This window comes from Stegostoma tigrinum, chromosome 39 (assembly GCF_030684315.1).
Source record: "Stegostoma tigrinum isolate sSteTig4 chromosome 39, sSteTig4.hap1, whole genome shotgun sequence".
Classification (NCBI taxonomy): domain Eukaryota; kingdom Metazoa; phylum Chordata; class Chondrichthyes; order Orectolobiformes; family Stegostomatidae; genus Stegostoma; species Stegostoma tigrinum.
Window position 1 is genome coordinate 11,766,957 of NC_081392.1, and position 21,375 is coordinate 11,788,331.

General features: G+C 40.8%; 1 protein-coding gene across 2 annotated transcripts in view; it reads right to left on the reverse strand.

Moving 5' to 3' along the window:
- Nucleotides 1-21,375, reverse strand: part of arhgap35a (Rho GTPase activating protein 35a) — a 138,557-nt gene that overhangs the window by 92,510 nt on the left and 24,672 nt on the right. For both annotated transcript variants that reach the window (XM_048522458.2, XM_048522457.2), the window contains exon 2: nt 2,059-2,137. The gene's annotated coding sequence lies outside the window, so the exon portion shown is untranslated. The remainder of the gene's footprint in view (nt 1-2,058; nt 2,138-21,375) is intronic.

Below are 21,375 nucleotides of genomic sequence, written 5' to 3' on the forward strand. Positions count from 1 at the left end.
TAAATCTCTTTCCTCTCATCCTAAAAAATATACCTGCTCGTCTTGAACTCCCACACCCTAGGCAAAGGGCCCTTGTCATTCACCTTATCTTTGCCCCTCATGATTTTATAAACCTCAATAAGGTCATCCTTCAGCCTATGACACTCCAGCCTCTCCCAATAACTCAAACCCTCCACTCCCAGCAACATCCTGGAAAATTTTTTCTGAACCCTCTCCAGCTCGATAACATCTTTCCTTTAACAGGATGATCAGAACTGTACACAGTACTCCAGAAGAGACCTCACTAACATCCTGTACAGCCTTAACATAACATCCCAATTCCTGTACTCAAAGGTCTGAGCAATGAAGGCATGTATGCCAAACACCTTCTTAACCACCCTGTCTACCAGTGATGTTGATTTCAAAGACGTATGTACCTGAACCCTAGGTGTCTCTATTCTACAACACTACCCAGAGCCCTACCATTAATTGTACAAGTCTGGTCCTGTTTATATTACAAAAATCCAATACCTCACATTTATCCAAATTAAACTCCATCTGCCACTCCTCAGTCCACCGACCCAAATGATCAAGATCTCGAAATCTCAGATAACCTTCTTCATTGATTACTATACCACCAATTTTGTCGTCATCTGCAAACTTACTAACCATGCCTCCTGTAATCTCATCCAAATCATCTAAATTACAAACAGAAGTGAACCCAGCACCGATCCAAGGAACACTGCTGGTCAAGGTCTCCAGTCTGAAAAACAACTCTTCGCCATCAACCTGGCTCTTACCATAAAGCCAATTTTATATCCAATTGGCAAGCTTATCCTGAAGCCAATGTGATCTAACTTTACTATTAGTTTACCACATGGAACCTTGTCAAAGGCTTTAGTGAAGTCCAGGTAAACAATGTCCACCACTCTGCCCTCAACCTTTTTGGTTACTTCAGTAAAAAACTCAAATCAATCTTGAGAGGCATGATTTTGCTCTCAAAGAAGATTTTTAAAATTCTTTTTTTTCCACCTCTCATGCCTAGGTTTGTTGCATGTCCCACATTCAAGTTTCAAATTTAGCAGTTTTCCTTCACAATCAATGGCATTGCTATCACTAAATCCTCTATCAACATCCCAGGGATTACCATTGACTAGAGACTGAAGTGAATCTACCATGTAAATACTGTGCTAACAACAGTAGGTCAGGAGCTGAGAATTCTGCAGTAGCTAACTCTCCTCCCGAATCCTCAGAGCATGTCCACAATCTTCCAGGAATAAATCAGGAGTGGTACAGAATACTCCCTACTTGCCTAGACAAATGCAGTTTCAATGACACAATGGAAGTTCAACATCATTCAAGACAAATTAACCTGCATTGTTAGCACCCATTCAACACCACAGTGGCAGCAGTGTATTTGATCTACAGGGTGCACTGCAGCAACTCCCCAAGCCTCCTTTGAAAGCACCTTCTGTGACCTATACTACTAAGGAGGACAATGGCACCAGATATATGGGAACATCACCACTTCAAGTTCCCATCCAAGGTATACACTACCCCAACTTGGAAATATATTGCTGCTTCTTCACTGTCACTAGTATAGCCAAGCCTAATGCACAAATCACAGTAAATTTCAGAATTTCCTGATCTGTTTGGTTTTATGACTCATGGATAAATCAGAAAAATAGCAATATCTAAAACCTTCATTAAAATTCAATAATTTCTTATTGCTGACTAAATTAAGTTTTGTGCTGATACAAACTATTAGTTTTCTTTAATCTATGACCACTGTTGCTATGTTTTTGTTACATTTATACAGGCAAGGGGTAAAATCCACAGTGCAGTGACATTGAAAATCCTTACTAACACTAAGGCTAAAAGGAGTAAGTAAAATTAGGTAAGTTAAAATAAGTTTAAATGATTGCTATAACTTCTGGCATTGTGGCAGTATCTACTACACATGTAATCCTTTCAGTGATTATATCATCACTGAGAACTTCAGCATGATGTCATGATCAATCAACACCTGTCAATGAAGTTTCAATTATTCCACAGTCAAGACATTCTTTTGTTACTTACCTCCTCCGGTCTGAATTTGCAGATGAGATTTTGTCTCAATACCACCTGTCATCCTCTAGTCCTTCCAGGGAATTTTTTGCTGAGGAGAAAAAAGAAAGAATACTTAGGAGGAAAAAAAATGAGACAAGATGGCTTGCTGTATCATTAAAAAAAACTTTTAATGTACAGAATCAAGATTTTAGTAACATTAATTTCATTCAAAAGTTCAAAAGATTCCTGGGCATGATCTAAATCCTAAGATATAAAATTGTTTTCTTTTATTAAATCTCATCCTCTTCCCAGGACCCTAAGAAGCTATGGAGTTGTGAACACAGTCCAGTCCATCACACATGCTAACCTTCCTTTCACTGACTCCATCTATACTTCTCACTACCTCAGAAAAGCAGCCAACATGATTAAAAGATCACGTCAACCAGTCAAATCCTTCCCAATAGTTGAACTGTGTCAGTTCTGGTATCATCCTTGTCAAATCATTTTTGCAACTTCTCCAAACCATTGTTAAAAATACAGCGGAGAACACTTTAGGTTGAACCAAGCTTGGATTCAAGTTCAACAGAACCTCTATCTTTGAATGGCATTTGTCTAGAAATGAATCCAGCTTTTTGCTAACCTAGATTATTCTTTGAATTAGTTATGCATCCATACCCTTACACAACTACCTCATTTAACCCCTTATTACCCATCTCCTACAGGAAGAGTGCCACTAGGCTCCTCTATATGCAAGCCCAGTTGAAAACGTGCAGATAGGCAGTTCAGCTTATAGAATTTTGATTTGCTGCTACTGCCGTACGCAAAAAAAATGGACTAGTATCAATATTATTTGCTACTTAAATCTATTAGTGAGCTATCACTTTGCCAAACACACTCAACCAACAGATCGCAAAGCTCAGCAATCTTGCTACATCCAAACATGAACAATGATGGACAATTGTACGACCAAACTGAGAAGGCAGTTCCATAGACGTCTCATTCTCAAATGATGGGAATCCAGCACAAATACCTCTACCAACAGGGGGAACAAAGACATCAAACGCATCAGAGCATGGGTGCTCCAAACCACTCTGTTCCCTCACTTAAAACTATATTTTCCTTCCTTCACTATTATGGATTTACCATATGGATTACAGTGTTTAAGGGGACAGAACAAAAACCCTTCACAAGGTAATTAGGAATAAGAAACAAATGCTGGCCAGACCACTAACATGCTATAAAATATTTTCTTAAATTCTCTGAACTTTTCCATTTTAAAGCATTGTGATCTTGGTTAACTATCAACACAAGATATTATTGAGTCCTATGGCTCAGGCCAGTGAAATTGCTGTCATGAAAATCTTATCAAATCAGTCCCAAATATCAAACAAAAATTTCTGTGACCAGACATGGCAAAATTTTAAACTGTGTACATTGAGGATCATGGCTCTGTTCTGACATAACTGCATCTGGAATCAGTATTTTCCTCTGTACTTTTGTTTTTAATTATGTCATGTGGTATAATCCATGTAAATGCTTATTGGACAAGTCAGATCTCAAATTGAGACCTGATCACAAAGTTTATTTTTCATTTTGTTCATTAGGTCACTCATTTAAAATATTCACAACAGGCTGCCATTGTACTTTTAACAAAACATTTCTCCATAAGAAAAACTATATTGAAGAACAGTTGGAGTGATTACATTGCAAATGTCCAGAAGGAAAAAAGTCATCCCTTTTACCTTAAAGGCATTCAAACCTTTGAAGCATCGCAACTATCCCATGCTTCTTGTTCAGCTGGCACATCTATTACTGGTTTCCTTTTGGCAAATTTCTGCTGAGCATTCATTCAAAGCTATTTTCTTCAGCTAATGGCACATAGACCCCTAAAACAAACTTCTCATGTGTCACTTGACAATGACTCCCTAAACTCACATCTCAAATGGGCCTTGTAGAATGTCTTCCTCTGACTATTCCAAAGCCTTCTACTTGTGGAGTTCCCTTCTAAAACAACAAAACTTCTCCCCAGCCCAGACTATTTGGACACTGCTACTATCAGCGATTTTGCTGTTCTGAATAAAGTCTCTTGGAATGATTCTGCTTGTGGTCTTCTCTCGCGTTCAAGCAATCATAAAACTCAAAATCAACAAACAGCTTAACAATCCCTTCCCAGGTGAATAGATGGTAATTTAGCTTACATCACATGATTTCTTGTAAATATTTGAATTCACCTGTTCAAGTTTGTTTCAAAAAAAAGTCAAAACTTCACAGAACTGAAAAGACTCATTTTCCTCCACTTTAGAATGCAAGTTTCCAAATTACAATATTTTACGTAATTTCATTGCACACAGAACATGGGCAATCACAAGTTTGTTGCCTGCCTCAACTGACCTTAAACTCAGTGGTCAGCAACGCAGTTATGAGTCAACCGCAATGCTACGGGGACCTAGAGTCACACCACAGGGTACAGCAGATAAGGAGAACAGATTTCCTTTTGTAACGGGCATTAGTGAGTCAGGTAGGTTTTTAATGATAATTTATGGTAGCTTCATGGTCACCATTAGTGAGGCTTACTTGGAATTCCAGAATTTATTAAACTGGTGAGATTCACAACGGAAATGCTGACAGTAGAACTGGTAATTTGTATTCGGTTGCAAGTTCTCCCTATCCTGCTCCATTCCTTCCTTTTACCAATGCACTTGCAAAGAGGCAGACACAGTAGATCTAGTGCTCATGTCTTGAATACGCATTTTTTAAAAAAACGAAACAAAAAAAAACTTATGCATGAAACATTAATGCATTACATCAAGGGCAGTATTTATTACCCAACATCAACTCTTGAGAATACTAACAAATCAACCATTGTACTTGGTACTGTGGAGCCAAATTCACACAGCGACCAGACAAGGCAAGGACACAGATTTACTTCATTAAGGATATTAATGAACCAGATGGGTGTTTACAGTAGCGAGCAACTTTAGTCAGCTTCAGTATCCATTGCCAATTTTTTTTTGTTAAATCAGTCGAATTAAAATCCTCTATCATGCTTGGATATGAACCAATGAACATTAGTCTGGTCAACTGGATTGTTAGTCCAGACATATCATCATTGAGTTAGCTACTCCATACCCTAATATAGATCTGATGTTAATTGCAGCACCACCACAAACTACAAGGCAGAGGCCAGCTTTCTCAATATGCAATAGAAATTCAGTAAGGATCTCCTTCCGTTTATGGTTTATTATACAGGGCAATGACTTTGGTCACTACCCGATTAAAGGATAAGGGAATTAAATTTAATATTAGTATTTTCAGGAAGTTGATGTAAGAGACCAGCATTCAAGTAGAATCTACAAAGTTCAACTAATGTAACTATTAAACATTGCAGTAACGTCAATTATGGTCAGACTAATCCTGTGGGTCTTGTTGTATTTATAAGACAAAACGCCACTGTTAAGAATAGAGGCTACTTTCTAGAAGAAACTAATGCACCATCAAGGCCATCACCTATCATCACAGCAGAAAAATTACATCAGAGTAGCATTAATTCTTTCAGGGATCAATATAAAGAACTCAATTACACCGTACAATTGTTCAAACAGCCTACATACATGATAAATTACTACTAGCCTATGCAGTATCACAACTGACAGGGGAATTGCACATACTCTAATTCCAGGAATGAAATAACTGCTTTGCAAACAGTAGCTCATGGACAAACAGAAACATTTACAGACAATGTTAAAAAGCAAAAGAATAAATAAGATAACACATTTAGAATTAATGACGTTTATTGAGCACTACCTTAATAAGCATGTAATGCTGCTTCCATTGGATTTTTTTTTTAAATACAAAAATGGGACAAAATGGAAAATTGCTTTTATACAGTTCTCAACGACTGGGAGAATGACAGATCAAAATATTTTTATTTAATACACTTATGGTTTCGGCTATGAATGGTAGGGAAAGAAAATATGGCAAATTGAAAGGATCAGAGCTCCCATTAGTAATGCACACTAAAGGGCAGAGGTCCTGCATAAAAGCATTCCACTACTTTGGAGGATGATCATAATTCTATAAAATAGAACATTACTAGTGAGCATGCTCCACAGCAAAGGAGAAAACCTTTTAGAACCAGGTTACAGGAGTTGCTAGCCAGTCTTCTCACTGGGTGTATTTTGCCCATGAAAAATTGCACTTCCAGCCAACTTCCTTCTCCTATCATATTCTTAATTCATCATCCTAAATTGCTACTGCCACAACCACCAACAATGACAAAGATGTAACCACCAATGCTTCATTATGTACCACAAACCTTTCTCTACTGTAATAAGGCACTATATGTATAGCCGTACTGCATGAGAAACAGAAGAAAACCACAAAAAGGAAACTAATGTCCTATTGAGACAAGAAACTGGAAAACAGTGTGCCATTCTGAGCAGGCTTCACAAAAACATTCAGCCATCTTTTCAGATACTAATTAATTGATGTGCGTTTCATTATTGTTTTCCTTTCCGAATTGTATTTCTCAATAGGCACAAGAGCAAAATATAAATCATCTGTATCTTACAGAATCATGCAATGCAAAAAAAAAACTTCCCTGCACGGAATGGATAAACAAATTAGAATTAACTCATTTTCACAGATTTAAGGCAAACTGCAAATTTTAAGTTTTAAAATTTTCATTCCTTAAAATAGAAGAGCTTTGTAGCAACTGCAAAACTTACAGTTCTTGTTTAAAGTTAATAACTAAGACACGTTAAGCAGAAAGTCTCAATTTCAGACAGCTATGCAGTGTTTCAATAGAAACAGAATTTTTAAAAAGTATTTGATTATGTTAAAAGTTCAGTTTAATTAAGTAATGCTTTTTACTTGCGTGAATAGATCACCTGATCATGTAGCTAATACAACTGTAGTTCCATTTAAATATTTTGTAATCATTGTAACAAGTTAAAATCTAACTTTAGGCATTTAAAACTATAGGTATCCACAAAACTATATACAAGAAATAAATTCTGGTCATTTAGTTTTAATTTTGGTAATTTATACAGAGGGAATTGGAAGGACATAGTGCTATCTTTTTACAATTTTAGAGACACATCCACAAACGAGGAAGCAACACTTCCCTCCAGTTTGAAATAGTGGTAGCAATTGACAAGCAAGATTATGTCACACAATGCCTCAGAAATAAAGGTCAGTTGCAGAGGGCAAAAACAATTGGAAAAGATGTGTCCAAGAAAAGAAAGAACAAAACAGAAATATCCTTTTCAGACAAAGCTCAATACTATAATGCTTTCTCCATGTAAACTTCCAGCTCCACTTTGACCAACCTGACCCAAGAACAAAAAATGCTTAAAGTAGTCAAATGCCAGGCAGCATCTGTGAGGACGAAGTGTGGGTGTTGCATGTCAATGACCTTCTACCAGAACCAAACAAAATAATTATTAATCAAATAGGAATTTCAGAAGGAACTTCTTTGATCAGCTGATCAGAAATATGAAGCTCACCAACACGGAGTGGCTGAAATAGAAAAGTAGAATTGAAATGATGCTGGACAAACATAAGCAAGGAGAAAACAGATTCTAACACTGACAAGAATTGGATGAGTGACAAAAAGGAGGCTCACGTAATGCATAAACACTAACAAAATTGGTACAGCAGTCTGGCCTGTTTCTGTGTTGTATATCCTTTGTCAATTAACCCTTCATTGATTTCTATTTTTACTCTCTGGTCCTATTTCTAGCCACATGGACAAATCATTGGACATCGGGGGTCTTCAGTAATGAGTAAGTTAAGATTAGGTAGTACTGAGCCAAATGACTAAACATACTCTCTGATGAAGGGTCTAGGCCTGAAACGTCAGCTTTTGTGCTCCTGAGATGCTGCTTGGCCTGCTGTGTTCATCCAGCTCCACACTTGATTATCTTGACTAAACATGCCCTTAGTTTGACCCTGTCCTGTGACTGGCCGGGAAACTTAGTTGGGAAAAATAGTGAGACAACTGACTTTAGACTTTCTGGAATGGGTGAAGAGGCAATATATCAGCCAAACCATACTATTTTCTGAAATCTACTGCACCCTTCTGGAAAGAGTTAATCTAATTATAGGTATTTGATCCTTAAGCCAGAGGTTGGAAGTTGAAATACTACAAAAGTTAATAGACCATGTTCAATAAACCTAATAATTTGCAGGCGTTCACCATAAAAACTACTGGATTGTCATTAGAAAGCTTACTACTTCTTAGTGCCCTCTAAAGTGGCTTGGCAGGTTACTCAGCTGTAAAACAACTGCTACATAAGGATAACCAAGGAAGAGCAATAAGTGAGACCCCACACCTCAGGAAGGACGTACTAGCCCTGGAGCGTGTCCAGCGGAGATTCACACGGATGATCCCTGGAATGGTAGTTTTAACGTATGATGAATGGCTAAGGATCCTGGGATTGTATTCATTAGAGTTTAGAAGGTTGAAGGGAGATCTAATAGAAACTTACAAGATAATGTATGGTTTAGAAGGGGCGGATGCTAGGAAGTTGTTTTCATTAGGCGGGGAGACTAGGACCCGTGGGCACAGCCTTAAAATTAGAGGGGGTAAATTTAAAACTAAAATGAGACGACATTTCTTCAGCCAGAGAGTGGTGGGCCTGTGGAATTCATTGCCACGGAGTGCAGTGGAGGCTGGGCCGTTAGATGCCTTCAAGGCAGATATCGACAAATTCTTGATCTCAAAAAAAATCAAGGGCTACGGGGAGAGTGCAGGGAAGTGGTGTTGAAATGCCCATCAGCCATGATTTAAATGGTGGAGTGGACTTGATGGGCTGAATGGCCTTACTTCCACTCCTATGTCTTATGGTCTGACGAGACCTTACCAGCATCGCCTACATATCAAGAACCAGAACAAAAATGGATCAGACTCAAAAAAACCAAAAATGGGGAATTGTTCAGAATTCTGATGGCGTTTTAGGTTTCATTGGTAGAGGGATTGAGTTCCGGAGACGTGATGTCATGCTGCAACTCTACAAAACGCTAGTGCGGCCTCACTTTGAATATTGCGTGGTCGCTCCATTACAGGAAGGATGTGGAATTGTTGGAACAGGTACAGAGGAGATTTACCAGGATGTTGCCTGGTCTGGAGCGAAGGTCTTATGAGGAAAGGCTGAGGGACTTGAGTATGTTCTCATTGGAGAGAAGGAGGCTAAGAGGGGATTTAATAGAGACGTACAAGATGATCAGTGGATTAGATAAGGTGGATAGTGAGAGTCTTTTTCTGAGGATGATGACTTCAGCTTGTACAAGGGGGCGCAGCTACACATTGATGGATTTAAGACAGATGTCAGAGGCAGTTTCTTTACTCAGTGGTAACGGCGTGGAATGCCCTGCCTGCCAAAGTAGTTAACTCAGCCACATGAGGGGCATTTAAACAGCCCTTGGATAAGCATGTGGTTGACGATGGGATAGTGTAGGGGAATGGGCTTAGATTAGTTCACAGGTCAGCGCAACATCGAGGGCCAAAGGGCCTGTTCTGCGCTGTGTTGTTCTATGTTCTATTTCTTTGTTTTCACAACAAAATGCCTGTCTCAAACAGAAGCCAGTAAGGTTCAGTATACTAAAATAACCTGAGACTTTGTCAAACTTCCCATTCGGTAAAGCCACCTTTCGACAAACTGGCAGCACTTTTTTTTTATTTGGAGGGAAACACAAGTCATATGCACTCTAAAGTCAAGTCCAAAAGTCACACAATTTAAACATACTAGCATTAAACAGTCACATTCATGCCTACAATTCCTCGCATGGCATGTGTATCGTAACATAAACAGATGAAAGGTTTAAAAAGGTGCCACATCAATCCCACTAACCAATTCAGTTATAGCGGGAAGCAAGCTGTAATTGTGACTTTCAATCAAGGACAAAAAAGTGACATGACAAAGAATGGCACGTAAACCATGAACTGATTTAAAAAATAGGCAATGCAAAACACGAAATACATTTTTTTAGTCGCTTTTTAAGTCAAAGGAATTAGACTGCTGACTTGCAAGTTTGCAGGTTTCTCAGACGATCAATCACCAGGCACTCAGGTAGTAAGACAACCCAGAGAGGCACAATCCATGACATGAAAGTGCTGGCCTGACGGTAGTGATACATTTTGCTGTTGAAATCTAACAGCCTTTCTTGCATGTGCTCCAGATTATTTTCTTGATGTCTTCATTAAGGTTGTTAAATACTGCTAGAGGCAATGAAATTGTCCCAATGCAGAAGAAGCACACATTAAGGGGCCACATTTCAGCTTGGTTCATGTTCAATATAAAAGGTTTATTACAGGCCTTTGTCCTATTCAGTATGACGTTAGAAAAAAAATAGGTTCTGAAGGTTTTAATCAGCAAATCCACAGATGAGCACATGATCTCTTTGGAAAGGAGTAGGGGTAACATAATACTTACAAATATTACCACATACACCTTCTGCCAGTTAATACTGCAATGGATCAATTCTACTTAACCCACTAACCTTTAGCAGACTGTACCAATGGTAATGGGAACTGCAGATGCTGGAGAATCCAAGATAATAAAATGTGAGGCTGGATGAACACAGCAGGCCCAGCAGCATCTCGGGAGCACAAAAGCTGAGGTTTCGGGCCTAGACCCTTCAGAGAGGGAGATGGGGTGACGGTTCTGGAATAAATAGGGAAAGAGAGGGAGGTGGACCGAAGATGGAGAGAAAAGAAGATAGGTGGAGAGGAGAGTATAGGTAGGGAAGTAGGGAGGGGATAGGTCAGTCCAGGGAAGCTCCCTGGACTGACCAATCCCCTCCCTACTTCCCCACCTATCTTCTTTTCTCTCCATCTTCGGTCCGCCTCCCCCTCTCTCCCTATTTATTCCAGAACCCTCACCCCATCCCCTTCTCTGATGAAGGGTCTAGGCCCGAAACGTCAGCTTTTGTGCTCCCAAGATGCTGCTGGGCCTGCTGTGTTCATCCAGCCTCACATTTTATTATCGCAGATTGTACCAAGCTGGGTTTGTTGAAAACACTCTAGCTATGAGAGATTATAGGTTTAGGCATCACACTGTACAGTCATTCGGACAAAATGTTGAAACCTTGAGAAGTGTTCCCAAGATTCAGATGTATGTTAAAGACATACTGAAACACTTCCTTGTTATAATCTTCAAATTCCATGGTTACTACACCTTGCACAACACTGGACTGCAAAACTTTTCAACAATTCCAATTAAACAATAATTTCATTATTAGGTGGGGTAGGAAGTGGCAAAGCAGCACTCTGATAATGTCCAATGCTGTAACTTTATACATCATTCCATATTTTACCAAAAGTTGCAAAGACAAAGTCAGCAAACACATGGGATCCCCACTGCTGCAAGCCCCTCAAATTTCACATCATCCTGTGAGTGCACTGACTTCAATATCACTGCCAACATTCTGGAATTCCCTCTCTAACACAAAAAAAAGTGTGGTGTATCTAGACCTCATGAATTCAGAAGTAATTAAAGCAATAAAGCCTGGTTTTGCCAGCAACATGCTCACATCCCATCAACAAATAAAACAGTTCCACCTATCCTGTTTCATTTTTATCTCCAGAGGGGCTATCTGCACCCATTTCCTGTTGTTTCTCAATATCAATGAACATTTTTCATCAACTATTGAATTGCCACCAATGAATGAGTTTATTGTAACTTGCATACTCGAATAACTTTGTACAGAAAAAACTTCTACATCGCCAGGTAATATTTTTATTATAAATCCTGAAGTTATTCCTTTTTGCTTCTGACCAAGTTAAATCAACAATTTCAAACTTTCACAAACTTAATAATTTTGAAGTATTTTAATATCAGCCCCTCATTCTCTGCTGAACACCATCTTTGTAATTCCAACAGATTCAAATCACAACCGTCCCTTCATTTCAGCTATCATCCAAATTTGTCTAGGTTGCCTATTTTCTATTTTTAAGTAGACCTCAAAACTGCAAATATCATATCCAAGTTGATGCAATTTTATCGATGTAATACTATTCATGCTCTTTTATATTTGCTGCCATGGTAGATCATATGCAGGTTTCCACGTTTTAAAAATTCAACCTAGAATTCTGCTCAAGATCAGTACAACCATACATTCATTAGACAGCTTTCAAATGTTATCCTTATTGGTGTTCCAAAAATGCCAATTTAAGGCTAAATAACTACAGTTAACTGAATTATCACTTTCCTTTATTAAAACAAGGGTAGGACCCTCTTGCGGTGCAGTAGTAGTATCCCTTCCCCGAAACAGGAGGCCTGGGTTCAAGTTCCACCTGATTCAGAAGTGTCTCATAACATCTGAGTAAGAGGTTTAGAAAATGCCTCAATAAATTTAATGGAGGGTTCTTCTGGTATGGTGATAACATCCCTACCACTAGACCAGGAAGCCCAGGTTCATGTCCCACCTGCTCGAGAAGTATGTGCTGCCTTCTGTGATTGATTGTCAACCTACAAATGGAATTATGTCCCTACTTCTAAACCAGGAGGCCTGGCTTCGAGTCGCACCTGCTCCAAAAATGTGTATGAGCATATCTGAACAGACTGACTAGAAAGCATTTATGAATGGATTGTTTTTGTGGCACACTGGTAAATCCCCATTTCTGGGCCAGAAGATCCAGGTTCAAGTCCCACCTTCACCAGCAAGGAGCACAGCATGTCTGAACTGGATGGTTAAAATAACTGTAGCTGGGAGGAATGACAGATCTCCTCATCGTTATACGGAGGTCTTGCAAAGCTGTGGTGGTGTTCCTAACTCTGAACCAGAAGGCCTGAGTTTAAGTACCACCTTGTTCACAGGTATGTAGTAAGATCTGAACAGGATGGTTATAAAAAAACCTCTGAATGAATGGACTTATAAAGCACCATTAAAACAAAGAAAATTCCAAAGTGCTGAGTTACAGAAGCATGGGGAAAGCAATGCCGAATCATGGCAGAACTAAGGGGAAACATTCAACAACTTGTTGAACAAGTAACTATTAAGCGGAGGTTAAAAACAGTCAAAAGGACATTGCAAGGCAGATCCAGAGTGTATGACCAAGGCAACCAAAGGCTGTGCATCCAAAAGGAAGAACTTTATTCAGAGACAAAACTTTCAAGTGCCTGTGTGCGGTCGTAAATGCTAAGAACATGAGTCCCAATATTATGCAGATCACAACCTAAATTTCCTGTACAGAGCACACACCCTAACCTGGAGCACCTTTTAGCAGTAGTTTCTTACTAAAAAAACAAGTCACTTGAGCTGCAACTTGAAGTTCTCACTTTCAAAACTGCTAGTGTTTTGAAAGACTTACGATAAACTGTACACTCGTTACAACCTCAACTTATTGCTCACATTGAGAGGACTTGGTGAATCAGAAAATTGGATAGGTTTGTTTGAACTCTTTCGACAGTTGTCAATCTAGTGGAGTTCAAAAAGTGAGTTCATCAATCTAAATTTAGCACCTTCCTGAGCTCTAAAAAGAAGAAATTTTGCCCACACCTTGTGTGCCCTCAAGAAGACATACTACAGGGCCAAGAGCAGCAGCAAGGCTTTGCTCTTCATAATTCAGGGCCACCTTTGCCCAACAGCAGTTGCTTAAAAGTTACCTGGCAATTTCTTTCCAAATCTCGGTCAATGAAATTTGCAGTACATAAAAACATTTCCAAACAAAAGCCAAAAAGCCACACTTTCTTCGACAGTGTTTTAAATTACACAATTCCTCTAAAATTATGAGAGATTATTTATCAGGGTTACACAATTGTTCCCAGCAAAACTCCATCATGCTGCTCAATTTAACTTCTTGTAATCAAGGAAATGAGTCCTTAAGAATATTTATAGCTGTATTTCCAAATCATCAGCTAAAAACAGGGCAGGAAGCAGTAGAGTCATAAGTACGGAAACAGACCTTTCATTCTGATTCATCAGTGCCAACCAAACACCCCAATCTGACCTAGTCCCACTTGCCAGCATTTGACCCATATCCCTCTAAACCTTTTCTCTTCATGTACCCATCCATATATCTTTTAAATGTTGGAATTCTACATCCTCTAACAGCTCATTCCATACAGGCATCACCCTCTGATCCTTTTCAAATCTTTCCTCTCTCTCCTTGAACCTATGCCCTCTAGTTTTGGACTTCCCTACCTGGAGTAGAGGACCCATAACTATTTAGCCTATCCATGCTCATGATTTTCATAAACCTTTATAAGGTTACCTCTCAGCCTTTGACACTCCAGGGATTTAAAAAAAAACGCCAGACTATTCAGCCTCTTCCTATAGCTCAAACTCTCCAGTCCCAGCAACACCCTTGTAATTCTTTTCTGCACCCCCTCAAGTTTAACAACATCTTTCTATAGGACGGCAACCAGAAGCATACATAGTATTCAAAAAGTGGTCTCACCAATATCCTGTACAGTCACAACATGGCATGCCAACTCTTATCTATATTCAATGCACTTTCCAATGAATGCAAGCATGCCAGATGCCGCCTTCACCACCTGTCTTTCTGTGACTCACTTTCAAGGAACTATGCACCAGCGTCGGTAGATATCTTTGTTCAGCAATACTCCCCAAGGTCCTACTATTAAAGAGTTTAAGTACTACCCTGGTTTGCCTGACCAAAATGCCATACCCACCATTTATCTAAATTAAACTCCATCTGCCACTCCTTGGCTCATTGGCCCATCTGATCAAAGTCATATTGTACTTGAAGATAATCATCGTCACCAGCCGCTACACCACCAATTTTGGTGTCATCTGCAAACTTACTAACCATACAATCTATACTCACACGCAAATCATTTATATAAGTGACAAAAAGCAGGGGAGCCAGTACCAATCCTTGCAGTAAACTGCTGGTCACAGCCTCCAGTCCAAAAAGACAACCCTCTCTATCACCACCTTCTGTCTCCTACCTTCAAACCAATTTTATATCCATTTGGTTGGCTTCACCTGGATCCCATGTGAGCTCACTTTAGAAACCAGTCTATCATGTGGAATCATGTCAAATGCTTTGCCGAAATCCATCTAAATAAGATCTACCACTCTGTCTTCAATCTTATTTGTCACCTCTTCAAGAAACTCAATCACATTAGTGAGGCATGAGTTCCCATGCACAAAGCCATGTTGATTATCCTTAATCAGTCCATGCTTTTCCAAATATATGCAAATCCTATCCTTCAGAAGCCACTCCAACTTACCCACCACTGATGCAAGGCTCACCCATATATAGTTCTAGCTTTTCCTTGCAGCGCCTCAAATAATTGCACCACATTAGCCAACCTCCAGTCTTCCAGCATCTCACTGTAGCTATCAAGGATAAAAATATCTCTGCAAGAGGCTCAGCAATCTCTTCCTTTGCTTCCCACAAAGTTCAGGAAATACCTGCTCAGATCCTGTGCACTTGTCTACATTTTGTGTTTTAAGACCTCTCGCATTTTTTTTTGAAAAATATGAACTCTTTTCAAGATATCACTATGTATTTCCCCTGGTTCCCTGGCTACCCATGTCCTTTTCCATAGTAAATACTGATGCAAAATAATCGTTTATCATCTCACCCATTTCCAGTGGCTCCACACAATCGGCCATGCTGATCTGTAAGTGGCTCTATTCTTGCCCTAGTTACTCTTTCTGCCTTAATGTATTTATAACATCTCTTAGCTTTGGCAAATAATGTTAAGGAGAATCCTGTCTCATGCCCCCTTCTTAACCTCCTGATTTCCTCAAGTATAGTCTTAATGCCTTTAAAATCTTCTAGGGATCCAAGCTATCTATACCTTCTATAATATAAACCTTTTTTGTTTTCTCGACCAGAGCCTCAATTTCTGTAGTCATCTAGCATTCCCTACATGTACTAGTCCAACCTTCACACTAACAGGAACATACTGAATCTGAACTCCCCGATTTCATTTTTAAAAGCCTCCCCACTTCCCAACTGTAACTTTACCCGTGTATAGCCTCACCCAACCAACTTTTGAAAGCTCCTGTCTAGTACTGTGCAGATGCTGGAAATCTGAAACAAAAGCAGAAATTGCTGAAAAATCTTAACAGGTCTGATACCACCTACACAGAAAAATAATCCGGATGCCAGAAATCTTAAATGGTGGATCAGTGACCTGAAATGATACTTTAAAAAAAATTATTCAGGTAATGTGTGAGAGCTTCACTGACTTGGTCAGCATTTACTGTCCATCCTTTAGTTGTCCTTCAAAATGTGGTGTTGAGTTCCTTAATCACTGTAATCCACTGGTGTAGGTATGCCCGCAATTCTGTCAACAAGGGAATTCCAGGATTTTGATTTAGCAACACTGAAGCAATGGTGATAAAAGTCTGGGTGATAAGTGACTTTGAGAGGAACTGCTGTGCACCCTAAGTTCCAAGGCCTGTGCATTTGATGCCTTTGACCTTTTTTAGGTGGTAGTGATTATTAAGGTGCTGTTTAAGTTGTCTCAGTGAATTTGGGGGAGGCAATGCCTCATGGTATCATCACTGGACTATTAATCCAGAGACTAAAGTAATGTTTCGGGGACCTAGGTTAAAATCCCACCACGGCAGATGGTAGAATTTGAACTCAATAAATATCTGGAATTAAGAGTCTAGTGATTTACCATGAATCCATTGCCAATGTCAGAAAAAACCCATCTGGCTCACTAGTAGAGTAATACAGCATGGAAATAGGCCTTTTAGCTTAAACTGGTCCACGCTGACCTTGGTGTCTACTCAGTTGGTTCCAATTGCCTTCTTTTGATCCACATCCCTCTCAACCTTTCCCATCCATACACCTTTCCAGATGTTTTTGAAATGTTGGTAGTGTACCAGCCTCAATCAACCACTTTGGCAGCCAATTTCATATACACACACCACTCTCTGCATGAAGAAGTTGCCCCTCAGGTCCTTCTTAAATCTTTCCCCTCGCACCTTAAACCTACGTCCTCTAGTTTTCAATTTCCCCCACCCTGGGAAACAGATTATATGCTTTCATTCAATCTATACCGCTCGTAATTTTATATGCCTCAATAAGGTCAGCACTCATTCTCCTAAGTTCCACTGAATAAAGTCCTATCCTGTCCAACTTCTCCCTATGACTCAGGCCAACTAGTCCCGGCAACATCCTCGTAAATCATCTTTGCACATTTTCCAGTTTAACTATGTCTTTCCTACATAACAGGGTGACCAAGACTGTACACAACACTCCCAAGTGCGGCCTCACCAATGACTTATACAACTGTAACATAATGCTCCAACTCCTATACTCAGTACCTTGCCCGATTTGAAGGTCCGCATGCTTAAATACTTTCTTCACCATCCGGTGCACCAGTTGTGCTGCTTTCAATGAACTAGATCCCTCTGTTCCACAACACTCCTCAGGACATTGCCATTTACTGTTTAAGTCCTCCTTTAGTTTGACTTTGCGAAGTGCAACACTTCACGCTTATCTGTATCGATTTGCATTCGCCAGTCCTTGGCCCACTTCCCTATCTGATCAAGATTCCTCTAATTTTTGATAGCCGTCCTTGGTATCAATGATACTTCCTAATTTTGTGTCATCCACAAACGTACTAATCATGCTTTGTACATTCACATCCAGATAACACAAAGGTCGCAACACCGACCCCTGTGGCACACCACTAGTCACAGGCCTCCAGTCAGAGAAACAACCTTTTAACCACCATCCCCTGCTTCCTACCAACTGAGCTAGTTTTGAATCCACTTAGCTAGATTTCCCTGATCCCATGCAACCTGACCTTCATGACCAGCCTGCCGTGCAGGACCTTGTCAAAGACCTTACTGAAGTCCATATCAACATCATCCACTGCCTTGCCCTCATCTATCCTCTTGGTTACCTCTTTGAAAAACTCTCAAAGATTCCTGCACATAAATCCAGGTTGATTATCCCTAATCAGACCTTGACTATCCAAATGTTGGTTGATCCTGTTGTCGATATCTTCTCCAATAACTTGCCTGCCACTGATGTTAGGCTCACCGGCCTGTGATTTCCTGGCTTGTCTTTGCTACCTCTCTTAAATAGTGGAACAACATTAGCCACCCTCCAGGCTTCTGGAACTACTCCAGTGGCTAAACATGAAGGAAAAATCTCTGCAAGGACCTCTGCAATTTCTTGCCTAGCCTCCCACAATGTCTGCAGATAGGCCTGATCAGGCCTAGGGGATTTATCCAACTTAACGCAATCTAAGGCTGCAAGCACCTCCAATCTGGTAATATGTATGCGATCTGAAACATCCCTACTTGTGTCCCTCATTTCCTTAGCATCCAGAATTCTCTCCTCAGTAAACACCAAAAAGAAATAATCATTAGAAATCTCCCTATCTCCTGTGGCTCCATACAGAGATGGCCATGCTGATATTTAAGGGGTCCTGTTCTCTCCTTAGCCACCATTTTATCCTTAATCTGGCTATAGAAGTTCTTGGAATTATCTTTTAATCTTATCTGCCAGATCCTTCTCTCACCCTCTTTTTGCTCTTCTGAGTTCCCTCTATTGCATACAGTTCTGGTCGCCGCATTACAGGAAAGATGTAGAAGCATTGGAAAGTGTGCAGAGGAGATTTACCAGGATGTTGCCTGTATGGAGGGAAGTTCTTATGAGGAAAGGCTGAGGGACTTGAGGCTGTTTTCGTTGGAAAGAAGGTTAACAGGTGACCTAATAGAGACATACGAGATGACCAGAGGATTAGATAGGGTGGACAGTGAGAGCCTTTTTCCTTTGACGCAGATGGCTAGCAGTAGGGGACATAGCTTTAAATTGAGGGGTGATAGATATAGGACAGATGTCAGAGGTTAAGGTTCTTTACTCAGAGAGCAGTAAGGGCATGGAATGCCCTGCCTGCAACAGCAGTAGACCCGCCAAGTTTAAGGGCATTTAAAAGGATATTGGATAAACGCATGGATCATAATGGAATAGTATAGGCTAGGTGGGCTTTCACAGGTTGGCGCAACATCGAGGGCCGAAGGGCCTGTACTGCGCTGTAGTGTTCTGTATTCTATGTACTGTCAAAATTGGTCTTGTTCCAATTTTGAACTTTAACTTTTTGGTCAGTTCTGTCCTTTTCCATAACTATTTAAAAACTAACAGAATTCTGATCACTTGTCCCAAAGTGCTCCCCAACTGACACCTTAGTCACTTGCCCTGCCTTAGTTCCCAATAGAAGGTAAAGTACTGTTCCTTCTGCAGTAGTTACATCCACATATTAAATAAGAATTTTTCTTGTGCACACTTAAATTCCTCCCCATCCAAACTGTAGAGAAAGAATTAGAGGTTGTTCCAATGCAGTTCCAAAACACATGCAATAAACTAGGATTTCCTCAAGCTGCCACCCCCTCCATTAATGCCAAAATTCACAAAAGTTTGACTATGTTCGCTGCACAGGAAAGAAAATATTGCGCCACTTTACATGAACAGCTGACAATACAGTGTCGAGGAACACAGCAGACCAGGCAGCAGACAGCCGAAAAGTTGACATTGAATCGGGACCCTTCTTCAGAAATGGGGAGAGACAAGACAGCTGGGAAATAGACAGAGTGAGGACGGGTGGGGCTGGAGAAGGCAGGTGGGATGGTGATAGGTGAACACAGGGAGGGAGTGGTGGGAAGGCAGAGAGAAACACAGTAGTGTTATAGCACACTGACCATCACACTGCCAAGGCCAGGGGCCAACTCTCTGACACCTCCTCCTACCAGCCTCTCAAACATGACCCCACCTTTGACCACCAAATCATCATCTCAGACCACAGACCACCTTATCACTTCAGGTGACTTCCCACACACTCACCACCCATTTCTACCTGCTTCCCAAAATCCACAAACCTGACTGCCCCTGTTGACCCAATGTCTCTGTCTGCTCCTGCCCCACTGAACACATCTCCACTTACCTTGACTCTGTTTTTTACCCCGCTCAGTCTAGGAACTCCCACCTACATCCGGAACACCAGTCCCCCTCCACAGACACCCTCATCCACTTAACAGAACTTGTCCTTTCCCTGAACAATTTCTCCTTTAACTCCTCCCACTTCCTAAAGACCAAGGGGGTGACCATAGGCACTTGCATGGGCCCAAGCTAGCCTGCCTCTTTGTTGGATACATGGAACAGTCCCATTTCTGCTGTTACACTGGCACTATCCCATCTCTTCCTCCACTACATGATGACTGTATCGGCGCTGCCTCATGCTCCCACAAGCGGCTTGATCAGTTCATCAACCTTACTAACACCTTTCACCCCAACCTCAAATTCACCTGGACCATCTCTGATACCTACCTCCCCTTCCTGGACCTCTCCGTCTCCATCTATGGTAAATGCCTCAACACTGCCATCAATTTCAAGCTCACCGCTCCCAGAGCTACCTGGGCTCACCCACCCTCCTGCAAGAATGTGATTTCATACTCCCAAATCCTCTGCCTCCACCGCATCTGTTTCCAAGATGGACATTTCCAGACATCCCAGATGTCCTCCTATTTCAAAGGGCCACAACTTCCCCTTCCAGTGATGAAAAACGCCCTCAACTCTTGCGTCCCCACACTTCTGCCCTCAAACTCCTTTCCCTCAACAAAAATAAAGACAGAATCCCCCAGGTCCTCACATATCACCCCACCAACCTCCACATCCAGTGTATCATTCTCCACCACCTACAATCTGATGCTACAACCAAAGAGATATTTTCCTCCCCACCCCTAGCTGTCTTTTGTATGGAATGCTCACGCAGTGAACCCTTCATCTGCTCCACACCCTAACCCCAACAAACAGAGGAGATGATGGCTTAGTGGTATTATCTCTGGACTCTAATCCAGGAGACCCAGATAACGTTCTGGGGACCTGGGTTCAAATCCTGCCATGGCAGATGGTGGAATTTGAGTTCAATAAAATGTCCGGAATTAAGAATCTAAACGATGACCATGAATCCATGCCGATTGTTAGAAAAACCCATCTAGTTCACTCATGTCCTTTAGGGAAGGAAAGTGCCATCCTTACCTGGTCTGGCCTATACGTGACTCCAGACCCAGAGCTATGTGGCTGACTCTTAACTGCCCTCTGAGCAATTAGGGATGGGCAATAAATACAGCCTAGCCAGTGATGCCCTCATCCTGTTAATGAATTAAAATAAAAACCCAGCAACTTTCCCTGCCACTGCAGTAAGTGCTACAGCTGCCCCTACACACCCCCACTCACCTCCATTTGAGGCCCAAATTAAACTTTTCACATCAGACAGGGGTCCAGCTGTAAATCTACCAGCTTGGTCTACTGTATCCATTGCTCCCAATGTGGCCTCCTCAACATCGGCGAGACCAAACCGATGGTTGGAGACTGTTTCATGGAGCATCAGCGCTCCGTATGTA